The following is a 21,283-nucleotide window of genomic DNA, read 5'->3' on the forward strand; positions in this document are numbered from 1 at the left end:
GCAACGGACAGAGACGACCAGATGCATACGAGCGACTACCAGCGGGCAGTGACCTGTGCGATATTTCTCTTAACGTCTAAGGTAAGCATATCAGCTTTTGTTCCGAGTTTACAAACGGCGCGTACTCGGCCCTTCCGGTATGGCTACATTTTGCTCCACGTTTCTCTTGGCAGTTCACAGACGTTTCTTAGGCATGCGTGCGCGTATGTATGCGAAAATACTACTGGCAGACGGAAGCCTCAGGAGAGCGTCTGAAATTATTGCAAAGCTGTACTGCCAGGAGAAACACCCTTCTTAACGACTCTAGTGACGAGTGGCCTGTCGCATCGAAAAATCCGTAGAATATGAAGTGCTGCGTAACTTGAAGTGTATTACAATACTCGCACCAGTGTGACTTTCGCTGGCGAAGACAGGTAGTCGAAAAGACAGCTTGTGTATTCTGAAGATTTACTAGCGCTTTAGGTATATTACGGCGAATAATAAAAGCGCTACAACGCTGTATGTCAGTGTCAGGCGATGTGGGAGCACAGATATTTTAAGAGCGGTAAAGCGACTGGCTGCTCAAGCGAACTGACACAGCGCTTTAAAAGCGCTGAAACAGAACAAATTTTATGTGCATTTGGCTGTAAGTAGAAAACACATTAGCTCACAATCTAAGCCTATATATAATTATTTTTACGTAATCTTTATTTTCACGGTTGTAAATATTTAAAAGCATGAACTTGCTGCAACGTTTATATAGTAAATCCTACTAGGCTTACAAAACCTGGCTGTGTTATGTGGTGAAATTGTAATATTGCTACTGGATTTTTTTATATTTAGTCCGGCGCTTTATGAAAAAAAGGATCCTTTTATTTGTAGTTTTATGTTAATGCGTATATTTGCCAAGCAGCAATGAGTTCATTGCAAAGTTGTACCTTCCAGTGAGTTGCATAGGAACCCAAGTTTATCCTGTCTTGGCTATTGTAATGTGCATACAACAATTTTAAGTATATACAGCTGTAGTTAGCTTTGTCGCTGCAGCATATTTTGTAAAAGTAGAAGGCCATTTATTATTTTGCTGCTTCCATGCAGAAATACCTTTTTTTTCTTGTACCAAGAAATGCCGAGAGTAATGAATGAAATGAAGTGTGGTGTATTTTTCTACTAACTTAATAAAGGAAATTTCGTCTGCCGTGTATCAGAGATTAGTTTACCTTCTTGTACTAAACAATGCGTTATGTCCTCGGCTACTGCTGTTGTCCTGTGTATTTTGATAATTTTGATATGTATTTTATTTTAGGTATTCAAGAAATGGCAACAGCCAGAAGTCGCCATCTTATCCAGCACGTTATGGGTGAGACAAATTATAGCAGGCACTTTTGCATATCTCATTAGCATATGATGCTATCTGTTGTAATTTTTGTGTCCACTTTCCTGTCTTTATGTATTTTAGTATTATTGTGCAAAGGGTAATAGTTTTACATTGAGACAGAGTAATCGCCCAATGACTGGAGAAGACAACATACACAAGCCTCCTTTGTCCGTATCTCTATATTGCGCAGTTACTCTGTCGTTATCTACCAACAAGGCCAAATTCCTCATCAGCTACATTTACTAATGATCTGTTGTTACAATTTCATTGACATAACATTGAAAGTACAGAGGTACACAGGAAGACACAGATTTGACATGATGAAGAGCCATAGAACAAGGAGCATCGCTGGAGCCAATGTTTCGACAAAGAGGAGCTTTTTCTCAAAACGTTGGCTCCAGTGAATTTTCTTGTTCTATCACTATTTACGGTTAAAAGAAAGCAGTATTGCTCTTGCTCAAGTATTATGCATTGTGGAATAGAAATTAGCAGGGGGAAATATCAGGAATGTCAAAATTCTTGTATATTCCAACGCTAGAGCGAAAGCCAGAAAAACAAGATGTAGAGAACCACATTGTTATTTTTCACTGCCCAGTTTGGCCAGCTTCATTCCGAGCTTGCACTTTGTTGCATTAACGACCACTGGAATTCGTTAATTTAATTAGCTTGGTGATTTACTTATGTTAAGAGATTTTGAACTTGTATTAATGCAGCTTACATGATGCATGTAAAGAAATTTACAATGACATTTTAAGGTGGCAGGCTTGCAGTTGACTAGCAGATCACTTGATGGTATGAGCTCAGGTTTCAACCGAGCTTCCATGCACAAATCAGTTGCACATTTTTTCATTGTTTGGATTTTCATAAACCTAAAGGGACACTACAGTGAAAAATGATTTCTTCTGCATCAGTAAATTACCGTTCTGCAACACCAAAAACACCACTCTTACAATGATAAGACGTTTGACAAGCCACGAAAAGCGCAGAAACGAAATACGGGTGGCGACGCCTACTTAAATTCCCGCACCTGGGGGCTGTAATGTCTTGGATTTTGATGGCATCTTCTAGGGCCTACTAATTATATATAGCGGTACAGGTTGACTACATTGTGTTCTAAAGGAACCAAGTAATAAACATGGGCAGTTTCGGGAACCTTTATTCAGCCAACACAGCCCAAATGCGAAAACATACTTTAGAATCCCTGACGTCACGATGATGTACCGGCACTGGGGTTTCGGCGCGTAATTCAAATACTGATACTTGGACCTTCATTTTCTCATCTAATAATCAAACTATTTTTTTCAAATGACTGCCTGCAGGGTTCTCAAACAATACTTCATTAGTCCAAACTGATTTATTGTTTCACTTTAGTGTCCCTTTAAGTACCGTTTCTTTTTTGTCGGGGTTCTATTTGAGTGGTAGAACCTAACTGTTTGCCTTTATTTGTATTGGTAGCCATGTTACACAGACAGCTCAATTTTTATTGTAAATCGTGACGTGGTAGAACTAAGAACATTTGTGCAAATTTGTTGCAGGTACACTCTGGCGGCTCCTACCCCTGCGTCCTACCACCACCCTGTCCTGACTACATCCACTAGGGAGTTGGGAGCCTTTGGCGGCTTCTGCCACTGCATCCTGCCACCACCATGTCCCGACCACGTCCACTAGGGAGTTGGCAGCCTTAGTGATGATGCCAAGCAGGCTGACAGCAGACAAATATTCAGGTAAATACCTGCAATTAAGCGGCGTCTTTTTGAGTGAAGTGGCTTGTAACCACTCAGCAATGAAAGAAGTAACTTCGAAGCAGTTTAGACTCCCTTCTGTCTGTGCAGGGATGCTCAAGTCTATGCATTTTGTCTTAGCTTCCAAGAGGCTGTGTGTATTAGACGAAACGCGATGCAAATTTTGAAACTACAAGAGACCAATTGTAAAATTGTTTTCTTGCGTAACACAAAAACTATTTTGATAAAGCTTTACCACTTTAAAAACAATACAGTGTACTCTAATACATGGTATTTGGCGAAAATTTACTAGGGCTGCCTCAATGGTAAGTAGGCCGATAAACGTACACCAAAACTGACTTCTTTTCCAAGTTCATCCTCCTCTCTCTGCTCTGCTGCATAATGTATCTTTCTGAAACCAGTTCTTGCACACAGCACAAGTCCTAAACACATGGATTACATAAATTTACAGCTTTTGCTGTAGGTCACTTTTGTGAAAATAAAGTTAATAAGCCATTTGGTCCATTTTTAATCGGCCATAATAAAGTGAGCACTGGCTAATAAGCATTTAACTTTTTGGTGCAAGGCCTCTCTTCATTGTCGTTAAAAATTTGTCCCTCTTAATGAAGGAAGCAATTTTTTTGGCTATGCCATTTTATGATGCATAGTTTGGTGCGTTACACAAAATGTGACATAGTGTTTACGCCAGTAAAATTTTTTTTGCTTTAAGCATTGCGTGAAATTGCGATTTGTTCTATATTGAAGGGCCCCCACTTTTCAAGAAGAAATTCCAAGTGGTCATGTGCCAGGTTGGGACAGCTGGCATGGAATAGCCTACTGACACAAATAGGGAGGGTCGTGTACACTTGACTTTATGTTAAGATACTATTATTGATCTAGAAAAGACAAAATGAAGGATACCATCCTACAAGCAGCTCTTCACATTCATTTACACTTTTGCACATTTATGTACCTTGAGTCTGGTGACTTGTGTCTGTTTTCATCATCTGCTATGTGCAGATGGTAAACTTCAGATTTGCCCTATGGTGCAGAATATTTTGGTGCTTATATATTTGGATCTGTGTTTTTCAGGATGCCTTGAAATTTTACCCAAGCCATGCCACATACTCGGGCCAGGCCTCTAGCGAACTACGTATAACCAGGCTCAACGCATCAGTGTCGAGTGAGTCCGGAGCTCAAGGAAACCTGCTGTGCAACCAGCGCGCAACACTTGGTGACCTCTCTACGTGTTTCATCTATTTCACAGCTGTACCTCAGTTTCCATCTATCCAAACAGCATCACCAGCTGTTTCTTTTCTTATCGATCACTTATCGAACCATGGATGAATGTTGGGGTGGAGTGATTTGAACAGACATTCTATTTGTCTCTTCAAATTCTTTGCAAATATTTCTATTATTATAATTCATGTTTCTTTAGTACCTAGTTTTTAATAGTTCCTTTCTCGTAGAGTTCTCACCATCAACTCCTGCTATTATAATGTATACCTGTCTTTATGCCCCGTTTCTCATAGTTCTTTTGTACTTGTGGATGTAATTGATAGGTGCTTAATTCTTGTTGTACATAAGGCTAAACTGAAAACTTACGGTATTTTTTCTTCCTTTGATAACCTACAGCACTGCAATGTGTTCAAGAAATTTAACACGGGCTCTGGTGCAGGATAAATTTAAGAGCAATATAGAGTACTTATTTCAAGCACCCGTTATTTTTGAAAAACTCAAGGATATAAGAGCACAAAAAAGAAAATATTAAACTAGAGAAACATGGGTTCCCCTCATATGTCTGGTAATAATGTGACTTTTTTTCACTGTAAATATACCAGTGGTACTCACATACAAGGTTTGAGGCATAAAAGCTATGATACCCTTGGCATTTCTCAGTGCTTATTTTCCACACTGACGAATGTCAAAGGCAGCATAGGTCTCATGCACACATTGGTTGTATTACACCTTTTGAGTATTGCATTTCTCAAACACACAGGTTTACAGCAGTGCTTTGCATAGCAGATGTATTTCTTAATTTTCAGAATTTGTTAAGGCAAGATTAACGCTACAGATCATGTATAAATAATTTTACAGACTATATGTCCATGGATGCATGCTTCTTCTGATGACGAAGCAGTGCCATGTGGTCGGGGGATGAATGTGTTTATTTCAGATTTAAACATTGGCTTCCAAGTCTGGGTTAGTCTCCTACACTGAGTATTCTAGGTCAGAGCCCATTTACTAGAGGAAAGTGAATTAAACTAGGAATTGCAAACACCAAAAGATCTTGTTCGGGACAATAATGTGACAATCAGCAAGGTTCTTTGTGCATTCATTTCCAAATTTGTGAGATTATATTTTGACTGGTTTCACTAACGCGAGAACACCCGCCGTGGTTGCTCAGTGGCTATGGTGTTGGGCTGCTGAGCACGAGGTCGCGGGATCGAATCCCGGCCACGGCGGCCGCATTTCGATGGGGGCGAAATGCGAAAACACCCGTGTGCTTAGATTTAGGTGCACGTTAAAGAACCCCAGGTGGTCAAAATTTCCGGAGTCCTCCACTACGGCGTGCCTCATAATCAGAAAGTGGTTTTGGCACGTAAAACCCCAAATATTATTATTACTAACGCGAGAACAAATATTTGTTTGTTCTCACACTAGAGTTGGCTGCCCCCATTGCCACACAACCCCTTTACTGGCTAAAAATTCAGTGTATTAATAGGCTGTTTTTTGGTTTTGTGCACTCAGTGTTAAGGGATCCAAACGGTGACATACAACAGAATGCAGAAAAATGACTAAGGAATACAAGCAGGGCGTGGGGCTTTCTAGGCAGATTCGTGCATGTGCTATATATAAAACTCCCTATGGTATGCCGGAAGGCATTTTCTAACCCTTTTGTAGAAACACTAACACCCACTTATTAATGGGAAGTGCTTCTCGAAACAACTTTTTTTTAATTTGTACTAGAGGTTTGAATATACTGCCATTCATAGGGAGTTTTATGTAGATTTGAATTGTCATTGGCTTTTGTATAGCTGGTGTTTCTTAGTTATGTCCTACATAGTGGCAAAATATTTTTACGCGCACTTTCTCGTAAATATTTCCCAATTATTTTTGCAGTCTACAATATTTGCTAATAATGGTATTCATTGCAGAAAGGGCTAGTACATGGCATTTAATAAAAAAGTATTGGACTGTATATTTTCTGTCTTCAGCATTTGTTCTGTTCCACAGCTGTTTCTTGAAATCTGAAATGATGTACCCATCTCTTTGTTAGCGATAAACAGGGAAATCTGTCAGTATGTTCTGTTTAAAATGGAGCTGATCAACGCAATAGTTAGGCTATTTGCTAATTATAAATTACAATAATAGCACAGGACCATAAAAACAGATTGATGCTCAATAACAGCTGTGCCCAGCTACATCCACACAGCTGTGCCACAAAATGTGCATGTGTTCAGAAGAGCCAAATGCTCCAGAGAGAAAGCAAGAGTAACTCATTGTTTGTCATCTTGTACAAGCAGATTATGCGCCAGATGTAATTTATGCTCAGTAAATACATAAATCAGTCATGTGAGGTGTCTCACCTCAGGTTGCAAGTTCGAACTTCTTGTAATCTTGCTTGTTTTTGTTTCCTTTGTGAGCATGAGTGACTTAGTTGCCTTGGCACATATTGTCAAAACTGTTTCTTCACTGGGAATCGCAAAATTTCAATTACACATAATATTCCCAGTTAATGATATGGTAGACTTCGAGCTTAATTCTCTTATCTTTCATATGTTTATCTACCAAATAGTTTTATCATTCATTGAAACATATCCATGCAATGCACAGTGGGAACCCAAATTTTAGATATCTGTTCTTGCTTTCTATCCTGCTCTACAACATAATGAAGATACAAAGCAAAACTATAAGTTTGCAATTGTCCCCCATAACGAGAGTTTCGCTTAGAATTTGAAAAACAAAATTGACATCCTGCTATGGTATGAGAGTTGCTTTGGGCACCAAGTGAACTGCGTAGCACCTGTGCTAGAGTACACAACAAAGCAGAAAATCTCACCATATTGGAATGGCAGTGGTAAGTTAAGAACAGATGTTTTATTTCGCGCACCATTAATGTGGCTTATCATCTGCTCCTGTTTTGTTTTGGGGGAACGCATACATTGGGAAGACAATTTTTTGCACCAATCTTACCTTAGCGGGACACCAGAGAAAGGTAGAAATCAAGAACACGTATTCACACTTTGTTGCCCAAAGTGTATTATCTGGATGTTTTTCACTCTACAAAAGACTACTGTGGTAGATAATCAAAGACAAAGACAAAAGAATTAAAAGAGGTATGTGTCAGTCATCCTTCCATGGCCTCCAGTGTTTATAGAAACACTTCTTTCTGTATATATGCCAAGCCGTTGGGAGGCTTTACGTAACTCAGTCATGCTTTCCAAGTTAAAAATCGGAATAAGGACAATCACAAGAACATCGTATGAGTGATTTGTAAATGTGGCACCTAATGTAACTTATTTACGTATGTGCTGAGGGTAGATTACAGGCAGTGCATAATCTGCTCTTACAGGATAACTTGTGATGAGTACAAAAAAGCCTTCCTCACATCTTCCTCTTTGTTTCTTTTGGATCTTGGTGCACCATGTGTATTGTTACAGCTGCGTGCATACAGCTGGGTATAGTTTGTTTGCTATCTTGCTATCTTTGCCGTAACAAACTGCAGCTACCTGTGCTACATATTTTGTCAGCATGTTTGCGTTATGGCAAGTTTTGTATTAGTGGTTATTGCAATCTGTGAAATTGTCTGTGTCAGCTATTATTCTTCGTCTTGGAAAAGTATGTTTGTCAACATAAACAATTAGTATAAATGTTGCTGTATTTATTTTTGTAATATTATCTGTTGTGAAGCTTTTATACATTGTTGCATGTTGTATGACAGAATAAAATTGATGCACAAATTTTTAATGTGGTATTTTTCAGATCAATTTTCAACTGACGCTGACACGCACAAGTTGTGGGGGAAAAGTGCCAACAAGAGTACCATAAGGTCAGACAGCTCTTTTTACTGTTAGATTGGATTATCAATTGCCAACCAGTTGTTTTCAGCAAGCATAGTATAATGCATAGATTATGTAATCTAAGTTGGAATATTGTTTTTATTGCACTTGATTATCTGGGTCTCCTTTGTACATAAGTGCAGCCTTTTTCATTTGTTATGTGTAGCTTACTTGCTTAAAATGTTAAATCGTAAGTTCTAAATAAAAACACTTCTCGAAGAACAGTGAAATAGGTTTAACTTATAAATTTTTGACATTACAGACTTGTGCAGTGCTGAATTGAACTTCTACACGAGTTACATAATATTTTGGGGTCTCATTATGGTTCTGAGTTGCATTGCAGTGTCATGCGTATGCACCTGCAGGCTACATATTGGATGTTTATTTAAGACTGTTTTGCATGGTTGGCTATTGATTCCAGTTTAATAGTAATGAGAACTGTCTTGCTTTCATGGTGATTCTGTGCTGACTAATACATTTGAATTTTCCAGAAGACGACAAAGGGTGATGAAATGTTAACTTTTTGTTGCTAACCTGCCATGTCCTTTTTGGCAAGTTTGCTATGCATTCTTATATGTTGTCTTTTTACAGTAATCTTGAGAACTAGCCGTAGTTGTGTGTACTTACAGCAAAAGTTGGTGACACATTTTGAAAAGCGGCTCGACACTGCCATCCGAGAGTCAAACGACTTATATGGATTAGTTATTTTACTCTATCTGCAAGAGTCCTGCACCACACACTAAGGGTAACTTGACACACACTGCTGGAGTCATCAGACTCATCAAGAATAGTTACCCGAATCCTTCAGCAGTGGTCATGTGACCCCTTATCTTAAGTCGTCTGACTCATGCAGAGTAGTGAACGGACTCCCTCAGCACTAGTCGTGTAACCCTTTTGAGAGGGTTAGGAGACTACTACAGGAGAGTATGCATGACTATTGGGTGTGGAGTCACGTAACCACCTTGTATCGAGCACAGATAGTCTCGGGACCCTCTTCCGAAAGGGAGTTCGCGTGTCTCCCACAAAGTGTGTCGTATACGTGGCGAATCCAGACTCTCCGAAAAGAGTAAGAGGTACTCCTTTTTTTCTTAGTGTGTATCACAGTGACGGCAGTCAGTACACGTAAATAAGGGGATGTCACCATAAAAAAAATATTCCCGAAGTGCCTGAACGTGGTGTTCAATCTCCAAGGCAATCACTTCGTTTTTTGTTCTCGTCTGCAAAGGCAAAGTGCGCAGACATTCTGGCGTCAAGAGGTATTTATACGGTGCTAGGCAGCGAATACGTTCATTGTTTTTGCTTGCATCGAGAAGAGGTTTTGTCGGATTTGATCGGTGCAAATGACTGCTAGCTTCGCTCCACGAAAAACGCACTTTGCGTTGTTGCTTTTCGGGTGCATCCTGATGGGTACGTAACGGCTCTCTGATGAAATATTTATTCTGGTGGTCCTGGTTATGTGTCATCCCTTCATTTAGAGTACTAATATTCCTAAGGCCATCTGCTGCATCTCATTATCTCAAACAAATTGGAGCTTGGGCATTACGCTTCTCAGCCTCCGGACGCGGGCTAAACTGCTGGAAGTGACGGCCGCATTTTGATGCCGGGTCAAATGCGACAAGGCCTACGTGCGGTGCATTGGCTGCATGGTAAGGTTCCAAGGTGGTCGACATTTCGGAGTCTCCCGCTATAGCGTGCATCATAATCATGTCGCAGGTTTTGTTCCTTAAACGCCAGAGTTTTAAAAGAATTTATGTTATAATTTTGTTAAAAACCTCTGGCGTCAAACTTCTCATAACAATGCATCTTTCGCGGATCAGAATGTATCACAATATTGCCTTTCATGAAGAAATACTCAATTTCCGTTTTATATGATATGAAGCGTGCATACACGCTCATAATTGGGTTATTCTTGTGTTCTACCGTAAAATAGGAGCGAGAACTATCCCAGGTAGCACAAAAGACATTCATAACGTTTTGATATCATTTATCCGAGACAAAACAAACGGTTTAAAGAAAGGACGACTAAGACAACTTCGTTCGTAAAACGTCGTATATGCCTGCTAATGTCCGGCTTAATTACTTTTTTGTGGACGATCTAGAACAGCTCTTCAAAACATATTCGATAATCTGGTCTTGAAATAAGGTCGGGAAAGACACAAATAATCCCTCTGTCAGGGCTCTTCATGGATGATTTCTAAACGCTTTGAAGTGGTTATGTAAAAGCTGGTCTAGAAGTAGTCTTGCAAGGTTTTCGACAATCTGAAACCCGTTATGGCGGTTTCCAAATGAGTCCAAGCGTCGGTGTCTAGTGCTACTGAGCTCCTGGCGCAGTGCCAAGAACTGTTGCCTATGGGGCTCCTACTTTCCCAAGGCAGCGCTGCAAAAATTGTGCTAAAAATCGCCTTCTGTCCTGAACTGGGTAGCACCGAGCTCGGTCGTCTGCTTCGAAATGCACGTTTACATTATGGACCCGCCACATTTGATTGTGTCGTACCATGGCTTTCAACGAATATCGGGCGCCGAAGATTTTTCTAGGCGTGGCACACTGCGTAAAGGCAAGAAATTATGCAATGGCGATTACGTGTACGCCGTTCAAGAAATGAGTGACGAAGTTTAGCGCGGTGTCAATCGCAAGTGAAGCAAGTCGCTTACGAATTTGAACTTCGGGTGAGGTTTGCACGCTTCTAGATTCAGGCGCACAAACGCGAGGAAATGCTTGCTATGAATGAATTCACAGCAGCGATAAGCAGACATCATCTGTACAAAACTGCTCGAACACAGGACGATACGCGCCGCGACGGCAGCGGTCTTTGAGCGTGGCGCGATGAACGAACGGCTCGAGCGCACGATCGTACGCGCCGCGACGGCAGCGGTCTTTCGACATGCCGCGAAACGACGGGCCTCCTGCAATCTTTGACTGCATGCCGCTAGATAAGTAGTTATGCGTGCACTATAGTGGCGGGCATCTGTCCCTATAGCAACTGATAAATAACTGATGCAATGCATATGATTTCGCAGTAACGTACGTGCGAATCGCGCTGCAGCGCGAGCTCGTGCCCTGGGGTGCTATGCAGGATGCGCCGAGTTTGGCGAAACTCGGGATCTTCACGAGCTCTTGCGACACCCCAAGATGAAAGCATAAATCCTACCGAGACACACTTTATCTTTCGACAAGCCTCCAGTTTCATTGGTTTATCTAGATTCATTCTGGGTGGCTATCATTCCTTGGGCGTTGCCTTCTGGGCGGTCGACAAATTGGGGCTCACGTGATCATACCATCGGTGCATGGTCGCGCCTTCTTTCACTTGTTTACCCGCCTTGGTTGCTCAGTGGCTATGGTGTTGGGCTGCTGAGCACGAGGTCGCGGGATCGAATCCCGGCCACGGCGGCCGCATTTCGATGGGGGCGAAATGCGAAAACACCCGTGTGCTTAGATTTAGGTGCACATTAAAGAACCCCAGGTGGTCAAAATTTCCGGAGTCCTCCACTACGGCGTGCCTCATAATCAGAAAGTGGTTTTGGCACGTAAAACCCCAAATATTATTCTTTCACTTGTTTGTCGTTCCACCGAGTGCATTACACGAACAAGCGAGTTATAAAACAAATCCATTTGGCACAATATTATTAGTTAGTTTAACGTTGTTTAAAAGCATTTTAAAGCTTACAAGATGTACGCTGAATGTATATACAACTAATTTGTAATTTAGTACGCTTCGCATTATACCACGAGGAAACGCTGTGGTGACGTCATCACATACATTCATCGGGCGAGCATGGCGGCTAAGCATCCGAGAGGCCCAGTGTAAACAAACTCGTACAACGAGCTTGCAGTGCGCGACGTAGTGATCAGGCTCGACGATGACCACTATTTCTTGTATAGTTCTATTCCTCCGTGAGCAATCTTTCCGTGCATCCAGAAAGACTGCGAATAGCTTAGGCGATTTTACAGATCGCAACGCGCACCTACTGTTCACTGCACAATCCTGAACAAACAACTTATCCGGTGCTGCTTCTGCGAGTGCGCCGAGTTCCTCCACTCTGCGTGACTGCGAGCGTCACGAATATTAAATAGTGTGTGTAAAAGGAAGACAGCCGATATAGCTACGATGCGACAAGGAGGTGGTGCCGACGATGGATCTCGCAAATAACACAGTAAAGGAGACATCTAGAAACTGCAGATAAGTATATTTCTACTGTTTCATATTTAGTATAATAATAGTGCCCGGATTAAGTCACTTTCGTAGTAACGAACTAAATCTCCAGCAGTTTAAAAAAGGCATTGAGAGCCAATGAGTGTTCGTGCTTCTACATGTACGTGGGCCCGCGAAAATATGGAAAAGATAAAGGTAACCTTCACTAACTTAGTGATATAACAGAAATTCATCAGTGACATTCAGCCCGCAGAATCTGTGAGAGTATCTTTATCCAGGTGAAATATTAATAGCAGGTACTGATATAAAGCAGGAAACTTATACAAAAATTTCATGCGTTGAACCGCACATGGGAGGCATTTCCGAATCGTGATCGCAACATTACCGATATCCTTGAAAAATGTTTGGAATCGTTGCATTCTACCGGTTATGCAATATGGGACATAAACCTGGAGGTCAACAAAGAAACTTGAGAAGTCGAGGACTGTGCAGAAAGCGAAGTAACAAAAATTGTTGGAGATAGCATTAAGGCACGAAGACAGTGGCGTGGTAAACCGTGGCAACTGATATGCTAGTTGAGATTAAGAAAAAAATGAAATCGGTGGGCAGGCTATGCACGTCTTCAATCACTTGTTGCCAATTTATAACAGGTGATTACATAAGCGTGACAGAATGGATGTCAAGGAGAAAGAACTGCAGCCGAGGATGGTAGAAAATTGCGTAATGGGACAAAAATATGATTTTTGTAGGCATAGGATGCAATCAGCTCGCATAAGACTGGATTGTAGGGGGCGCCATTGATTTTGGAGTGAACAGAAATAGGTTTGTGGTGGTGACAGTAGAGACTCGTGAATGTGCGAGGACACCTCAGCTGTTAGCACACTAATAAACATTACAATTGGCTCTGAAAAAAAAACAACCTGTTATGAAAAATAAAGCAATGTTGTCCCGACAAATTGTTTTATTATGCATACACTAAAGGCTTCCACAGTTAAGGGCAGTTAGTAACAATAGTGCAATGAGCATTTTTATTTGTAAATAATGGTTTATATGCGATTGGTTCATTCCAACAATCCACTTTTTTTGCAGCAAAACATTCTGTTGCTGGAGGCACTCAACCACCTGGAGACAGTAGGCGAGCACCAGGCGCATGCTCTTGAGTGTGGCAAGGTCCAGAGGGCTGCTCTGCAACAGTAGGATCAGTGCCCTCACTGCTTTCTAGTCGAACCCCGAGAACACACCTTATAAAGGAGCTTTCAGTTTCTTATTTTGTTTATTATTCAAGAGCATGAATAAAATTATTGCAGTAAACAATGTGCTGCGCATATTGAGACACTTGTAACATTCACTTGATGTCTCTTCAAAATGGGCAAAAACGTAAGACAACCTGTGCCACTATTGGACCGTGTAAATGAAAGACACTAATGCAGCATTTACGTCATTGTGCTGCTTGTTCTTTCTGTGTGCAAGAATACAGTGGGTGTTGGTTAGCCACAAGATGAACGGTGTGTGTATTTCACAATGAAAAGTCAGGTAACGGCATGACCTTAATAATGCTATCACCTATAGACTGTGCACATGAATGCAACACTCCCCGATTTAAACGTGCCATTACATGCATGTTCGATACCACATATTCTTTAACAGTGTCATATATTTGCATGTACTAATTTTCACACAGCTTAAGCTCATGCATAGCTCACTTGTTATGCATCCATTTCATAGGCCAAATATTTGTACACTTTGTCTTTTTGTGTTGTATGAAAAGCGGCATCCTCTAGTCGGATACAACTTCACAAGACAGGAGAGGCCCCGCCCAGATGACCAAAGCGCAGCAGCCGATTGCCTCAATGTCTAAAGAATAGTCCCTCTCCAATGAGCTGCTATTAGTGCGTCCAGCGGCACGACATCAGTTGTAGAGTGTGTGCCCATTGGTGCAGGCTTGTGTTCACCTGCCGCTGAAGTGCAGGTTCTGCGGCCTCCTAAAGTTGTATCCAACCATAGAACCACGTAATGCCTTCCACTGGTTGCATAGACCTTAGCAACTTGATAGCGCACAATGATCAGGAACAGAAATCTACAAAGGCACCCAAGCAAAGCTGGCTGGCCACACTTCCATTATGAGGGGCTGTAAACAGTTCTCGCCAAATATTACCATGACATCCTTGAAAAAGAAGTGGTGTTTGGCACTTTAGAATCAAAAACAGATTACAGTGAATGTTGTGTACCACGTTAAAACAATCTGAGCTTGGTTATCTCTACAGCATGTAATGGAAGCTTGTGCTTCACATAGGAAAGAAAGTGCTCTATCCAGTACAATTGTCCAGTTCGCTGTGGCACCTATTATGTCATTAGTGTCAACATACAAATTTTCAAAGGCCATTCATTTCACCATTATTTTTGTATGACGGTTCTTTGAATCAGTGCTTGTATTACATGAGCAGGTGGATTTTAAAGCAAAGCTTTGTTTGCAAATCTTCAGACCTCCATAATTGTGTGGCAAGGCACTGACATGGTGTCGAATAGCTCACGCTTCCTCGGTCCTGCACCAAAGAGGCCCAATTCTCTATTTGAAGTTGGATCGCGTAACCATTCAACGGCACACAAAGAAGAGTAAGACACACAGCAGAGCGTTCTGCTGTGTGTATTTCTCTTCGTTGTGTCCCGTCGAATTGTTGTGCAATTCAGCTTCAAGCTTCTATACCAATACAACGAGTCTTCAACCTCACCAATGATCTAGTTATTAAGCCACAATGGCGCACGTCTTTGAAATGTCCCAACTCGAATTCGCTCTAAACAAATCACCACAAGCATAAAATTTTGCTGCACAGGTATATGCACGTGCCATATTCTCTACCACTAAACTCGGAGGAATGAAAGGGGTAAGCATTAACCAGCCTTACTGCTGCCGTTACCATCATCATCATGACACCAATAGACAGTGCTGCGTTTCAGTAAAGGGAGTGCCGGAGGGAAAGGCGTGACAGCGAGGCTTACAATAAAAATAGCAGTTACAAGACATGTTCAATGCCAAAATATGCTGGATATCGCTCATCCTACTTTGGCATTGTGGCAAGCTTTTACACATTTGAGCATGTTACAGTTTGCGCAATCATTGCTCTAAAGCTGTACAAAAGGTCTATTCGCTCTGCAATCTTTATTTTTATCATGGCGGGTTAAAGACCCACTTTTCATTGGCATCTGCACCAAATTTCCTCTGACATGTAATTGTGCCTTGATGGTTCACGACATCTTCACGCACACCGAGTTCTGCAGAGCACTGAATCTGCATTGTTCTACTTCTGAAGAATTAGAGCCCCATTAGGAGAGGAAAATAGACGATTTGTCCATACAGAATAACGCTGGCCCCCCACAAGAAAATGCACTGAACCACTGGCACATGCACCAACAGTGAACACAGCAAACACTCTGAAGTATTTTCTTCATGCAAGCCAGCACACTAAGATTCTCAATGCATTTTCATTTTGCCATAAATGCATAGGCACAACTGGCTTGGCGCGACATCCGCACCTCGCACTGCAATGAATTGTGCAATGCCTTGCTGTTTCATAGTGTGGCCGATAGATGACGCATGACCAAAATTCAGCAATATGCATACTAAGTGACTTGTAGTAAGTACTAAGTAATCTCATAAAAAACCCCAAGTTCTTTATGAGATTAGCATTCACGGGGTACTTCACACAATTTGTGATATCCATTGATCTATTTATACTTCATTAACCTCTTTCCCCAAAAAGTGAGCCATTTGGAAGGCACCCTGATAGACAAGCCGAACAATCGGTAAAAAGTTAGCAACCAGCGAAAAAGTCAGTATCATAGGCTGCCGCATGTGTGATGTCGGTAACAGAAAATTTAAGTCGGCTACACAGAAGTGACAAATTTGGCAATATGGTGCGTCTACACATTGCTTCAATGCTAATCACAGTAACGCTGACATTGACGGCTCCTTAATTCCTACGTACGTTCCGTCAACACATCTGACTACGTTCGTAATGTTTCCGCGAAGTAAGAAGCGTTCTTTTATAAATGCCCGCTCAGCCGCAGTCTTCGGGAATGCCAGCCACCGCTTCCGCACTGCCGCATCATTAAGCGCATCAGACATCTCTGACACAGAGGCTCACAGTAGTTTTATGACGTCCAATGTAGCGCTCGGCGCCGACGCTTCCCTGAAAACTCCCAGTCCCGTAGAAACGGAGGGTTCAGAGGAGTTGCTCTTCGACGATGAGCGAATGAAGCCCGCCAAGCTGTCTCCACAGACGAGAGTCTTCGCCTAGCTCGTCACACAGCCAGCGCACTGATGTCTTCGACAGGCGAAAATGACGCTGAAACTCCGCGGCGGTCATCTACGTGAACGGGTCCAGACGGTCATACTGACGCTTGCTGAATAACACAGGCTGCTGCTGCCGCCGCCATGTTCCCGAGTTGAACTCGGAGGGAGTTTCGCGATGTACGAGTTTAGCACGAGTTCGCCTCTCAATCAAAGCCAGAGGTCACGCCCCGCGCGAGGCATGTAACTCTTGTGCGCGCACCCACCACGGTGGGCCACGCCCAACTTTCGGCAACAGCGACGCGGTGCCGAGCTGAGAGGCATCAACAATATTCACCACCGACACAAAACACGCACAACGCACTGTCATCGGTGATGTACTGCGCACTACTATCAAAAACAAAGCGTTGACTGTCGCTGGCTTATGCATATATCTTCTCGGGCTGAGATGGCCCCACAGCACGGTTTCATTGCCTGCATTGTGGCGACGTAGCGCACAGTAAATAATTATCGGCACGTCACTGTAGCTGCTTGCAAGGCGTCGATGCGCCGAGGGTGACGACGATGCTGAGGAGTGCGTAACGCAGCAGTCGTTTGAGATGACTGCTCTGTCATCGGTGCTGTATCGGAGCCACAACGTCGTAAACACGATCAGCGGCCGAGAATCGCTCGCTGTTCTAGACCCAGGGCAATGGGATTTCTTCATCACAGGCACTGAGCACTCAACAGTTCCAACACCTTCCTCAGTTCGAAGTCTCATTTCATAACCGCACACAAGAGCCCTCACCTGCCAAAATGCGATTGCTGCGGTGTCGTTACGATATCCTTCTGCGATCGCTGCTGGCTCCAGCATAAGTAATCCGCAAGCACCTTGGTGCGCACTAAACACTCAAATACTGTGTACATGCGCTCAGAGGCACTTTCAGTGGGTAAGCGATGACAAGTGATGAATTGATCGCGCAGTGTGCTTTCTAAATTGTCGAGTTGGTCTCGTGATAACGCTCTAACAATTAATAACTCCAAATCAAAGGCCATATTGTTCAAGGCCAGAGGCAGGCAGTTTTATTTAAATGAAGAATTATTGTTGGATGGCGCGCCCATTGAGATTGTAACCAAATGCAAAGTATTGGGCGTGACGCTGTCAGAAGATATGAACTGGACATATCACATTGAACAAATTATGAAATCATTGTCATCTGCCGCAGGTGCATTGTCCCGTTGCCGTCATTTTTTCCCAGAGAAAGTAAAGTTGTACATATATTATGCCTTGTTTCAATCACACCTGAATTATTGTGCGCTTGTATGGGCTACCACCACGAAACGTAATCTTCATGCACTTCTTCAACTTCAAAAACGAGCACTACGACATGTAGCGAATGTACCTTATTTCCATTCTACTGCGCAACTTTTTGAAAGTTATAACATAATACAAGTAACTAACATTTACGAATACCGGCTACTGCATTCTTTCTGCTTCGGCTCCGAAAAGTTTCAAATATTTTTAAAAAATACGTCACGGCTTGAATATGACAAAAGTGATGCGCGTACCCGCAGCAAGGACAGGTGGTTAGTACCGTACAGGCGTACAAATTACCTCATGCAGTCGCTAAGACACACGCTACCTTCACTGTTTAATAAATTTGGGAAAGAAATTGTTATGACAAATACCTTGACTCGAAAACAGCTTAGGGCATATTTTTGTAAAGAAATTTTTGAAATGTGATCTTTGTAATTATTGTAAATGTAACCCATTGCATTGTATATTGCATTTGTACTGCTGCCATGTGAGGGCCTTCAAGCACATTCAAGCTGTATGTCGCAGCTTTTCACCTGGAGGACCCCCAACAAGTTTGTTGGAAATAAAACATTTGATTTGAATTGTGTCGATGGGAAGCACGCACTTCTTCGCAATGCATCGCCGAGGATTCGCGCACAAAGATAAACTGGTGCATTTTCACTAAACTGCGTCACTACGGGCACTACGGACCGCCATTTTGCAGCGACAGCCGTTGCTCCCGTATTTATGACTAGTGTGTCGTTTTTAGTTGGCAAAGCGGGGGCCATAAGGCGCCTGCGATGAACAGCCGTAGCGCGGCGCTGCGTTTCTATTCCCCTAATAGAGAAAGAGTGGTGATCACTGACATTATTCAGAATAACACTGTAGCGCCCCTAGGCGACTACTCACCGTATGAACTGCCTCGTGCGTGCGACGCGTTTCAATGTATCCACTTCTAAGCTTTCGCCTCACTGTCGCCACTCGCGGCAAGAAGTGCAAAATTTAATAATTTGCTCGATCTCCGTTTGTCATCAGAAATTTCTAGCATTCAAAACGAAAAACAGACACTTAAAGAAATAAGAATGTTCGTTATTTTATTTGTTGTATTTTAACGTGTTCGTTTGAGCGAAAGCGTAGGTGCAACAATGCGCTGCATGTACCCTGTTCGCATTCGATCGAGGATAGAAAGATAGCTGCCGAAAGAGGAGGCACGCCCTTGACGCGCCCGGGAAAGACGTGGCAAGCGGCTCACGGCAAGTGTGCAGGCAGACTGCGGGAGAGCCACGGTATTGCTAAGTTGCGATAATCCATTGATAACAATACGCGGCGCTGGCGCGTTTCGTTGTGCAGCCGTCTGCGCTTGAAACGTGGAAGCAGCGTGCCGCGCAGGGTGCGCTCATGTTGTCATACGCGGCTTTTTGTCTACATATATTTTTGCCTGCAGCCTTTGCGCGTTTCACGCTATCTCCGTTCATTGATTGCCGTCGAGCAAACTCGGGTAGAAGCTCGGGTGAACGAGAAACTCGGCGCTTTCTGCATAGCACCCCTGCTCGTTTGATGTGGCTTTTAATAACAGCGCTCGAACATTGATGTACTTTAATGAATACTGCTTTGCTGCACTGCCTTAGCCTGCTCGCTTTAGGTCAAGCAAGAGCTCATATAACTACTTAACCTGTGCAGCTCGTAGTGGGGTAGGGAATTGTCCCCGAATCAGACCGACAATTTGTGGTCATGCACACATCTGGTCACTTCACCACTTCCCACTAGTCGAATTGTTATTTGTCGCTGTGGCCGGGTCTCGAATCGCGAATCACCAGCCATTCCTGATGCTATGTCGGTTTGCGATTTAATAGTGATTATCTGATGCGAGATGTTGGTCTTGTAAATTATCTACTGCATCTCTCATTTTGGTACTTGCTGTCAGGTGGAAGAGGCTTGTTGTAGGCCGCGGGGAAGACTGTAGGCGCATACGCGGGGTGACTGGAAGAATTGCTGTTCTCGTTGCCAACAAAGTGGCGACTGCATATCCTGGTGTTCGGCGCTGTTTCCCATGGCTTGCCATCGGGACTGTAGGTGCAAAAGACCGAATTTTAGCAACGCAGATGATCAAGCAAGCTTCACGGCAGGCGAAGCAGTCAGCATGGCGCACCCCAGCGCGACGAACTGCAGTTATCCAGTGCGTCCGACGCACCATTTCATGAGGCCTTCAAGGAAAACGGTAGAATCTGCTGTTGGGATTCAGGCCTTCTTGTTCATTGCAGCCCACGACTTAGAAGTAACGAAGGTGACGTTTTTTCGTGGCTGAGCTTGGTCTCCCCGGATCGGTGTCGCCGATTCCTTCTGCTTCCAGCATTACGTCCCGCGGCACACGGAGAGTCCGTTTTCGTTAAATTATAGGCTGCGGCCAGCTGGCAGCATGGTTGGCGTGGTCTGTGAGAAACGACGCACAATTTCGCACTCGCAACAGGGCTGAAAAAAGGGGCGAATCGACGCAAAACTCGGGCTTGAAACGTGTTTCGCCACTGCCAGGGCTCATTACTACCCAAGCTGGTACTATTCGGAAAACATTTCCGCCGCCACCAGGAGCCACTTCTATACCTCAAACTCCTCAAACCTCAAAGTATTGTTTGGATTTTGTGGCAAATGGACGTGCTTTTCGGCTTCTGTTTTTTACTTCCTGATTTCTTGCCTATAAATAGTAATTGGGTGGTTCTCTTCTTCCCATATTTGTCTCTTGTATTTCGGGTGCGCGGGGGTACTTCGTGTACATTTGTTTTGCAGGATGGTTAGAGCGTCCTTTCGTGCCACGTGCTCCATCACGTGCAGCCATGTGGGACGTTGAGTGTTTGTAGTCTTTAAATGCTAGCTTGGAAGTGGCAAGACAAATAGCTATTAGTGGTTTTACTACGCGTCTCTTGGTAGGAAAGTGAGAGCGTGGCCGCGTGGTTGAGCACGTGCGATAGCGTGTCTTACCTTCGGTCTCCGCGGCATTGATTGTTCTTGAAACAGTGGTGAAAGTTGCTTTGCGACATTTTGTTGATTTGGATCCTGTGCGTATCGGTCTTTGCTAAAAGGCATGCGCTCTGCATTGATATAGTATTGTAGTATTTGCATCAGTAGTAGCATTATTATAGTATTGTAGTATTTGCAAAAAGCCGTGCAATACATGGCGAGAAACACGGGAAAGCAAGCACTTCGCGGGGGGTCCCTCAAGGCAGATGAGAAGATGGATGAGAATGGAGAGGGCATCGAATCAACCGGCACACAATGTGATGTCGATGCCGGGCTGCAGAAAATGGAGGCTTTCCAGGAAGAGCTTCATAAACAGGTGCAAGAGCTCAAAAATGAGCTAAACTGGGAGCGTGATGCATGGAAGGTAGTTAAAAAGGGGCTTGAAGCAGCCGAGGAAAAGTTGAACAGGGCCGCCATT

Source organism: Dermacentor variabilis, chromosome 4 (genome assembly GCF_050947875.1).
Source record: "Dermacentor variabilis isolate Ectoservices chromosome 4, ASM5094787v1, whole genome shotgun sequence".
Taxonomy (NCBI): Eukaryota; Metazoa; Arthropoda; class Arachnida; order Ixodida; family Ixodidae; genus Dermacentor; species Dermacentor variabilis.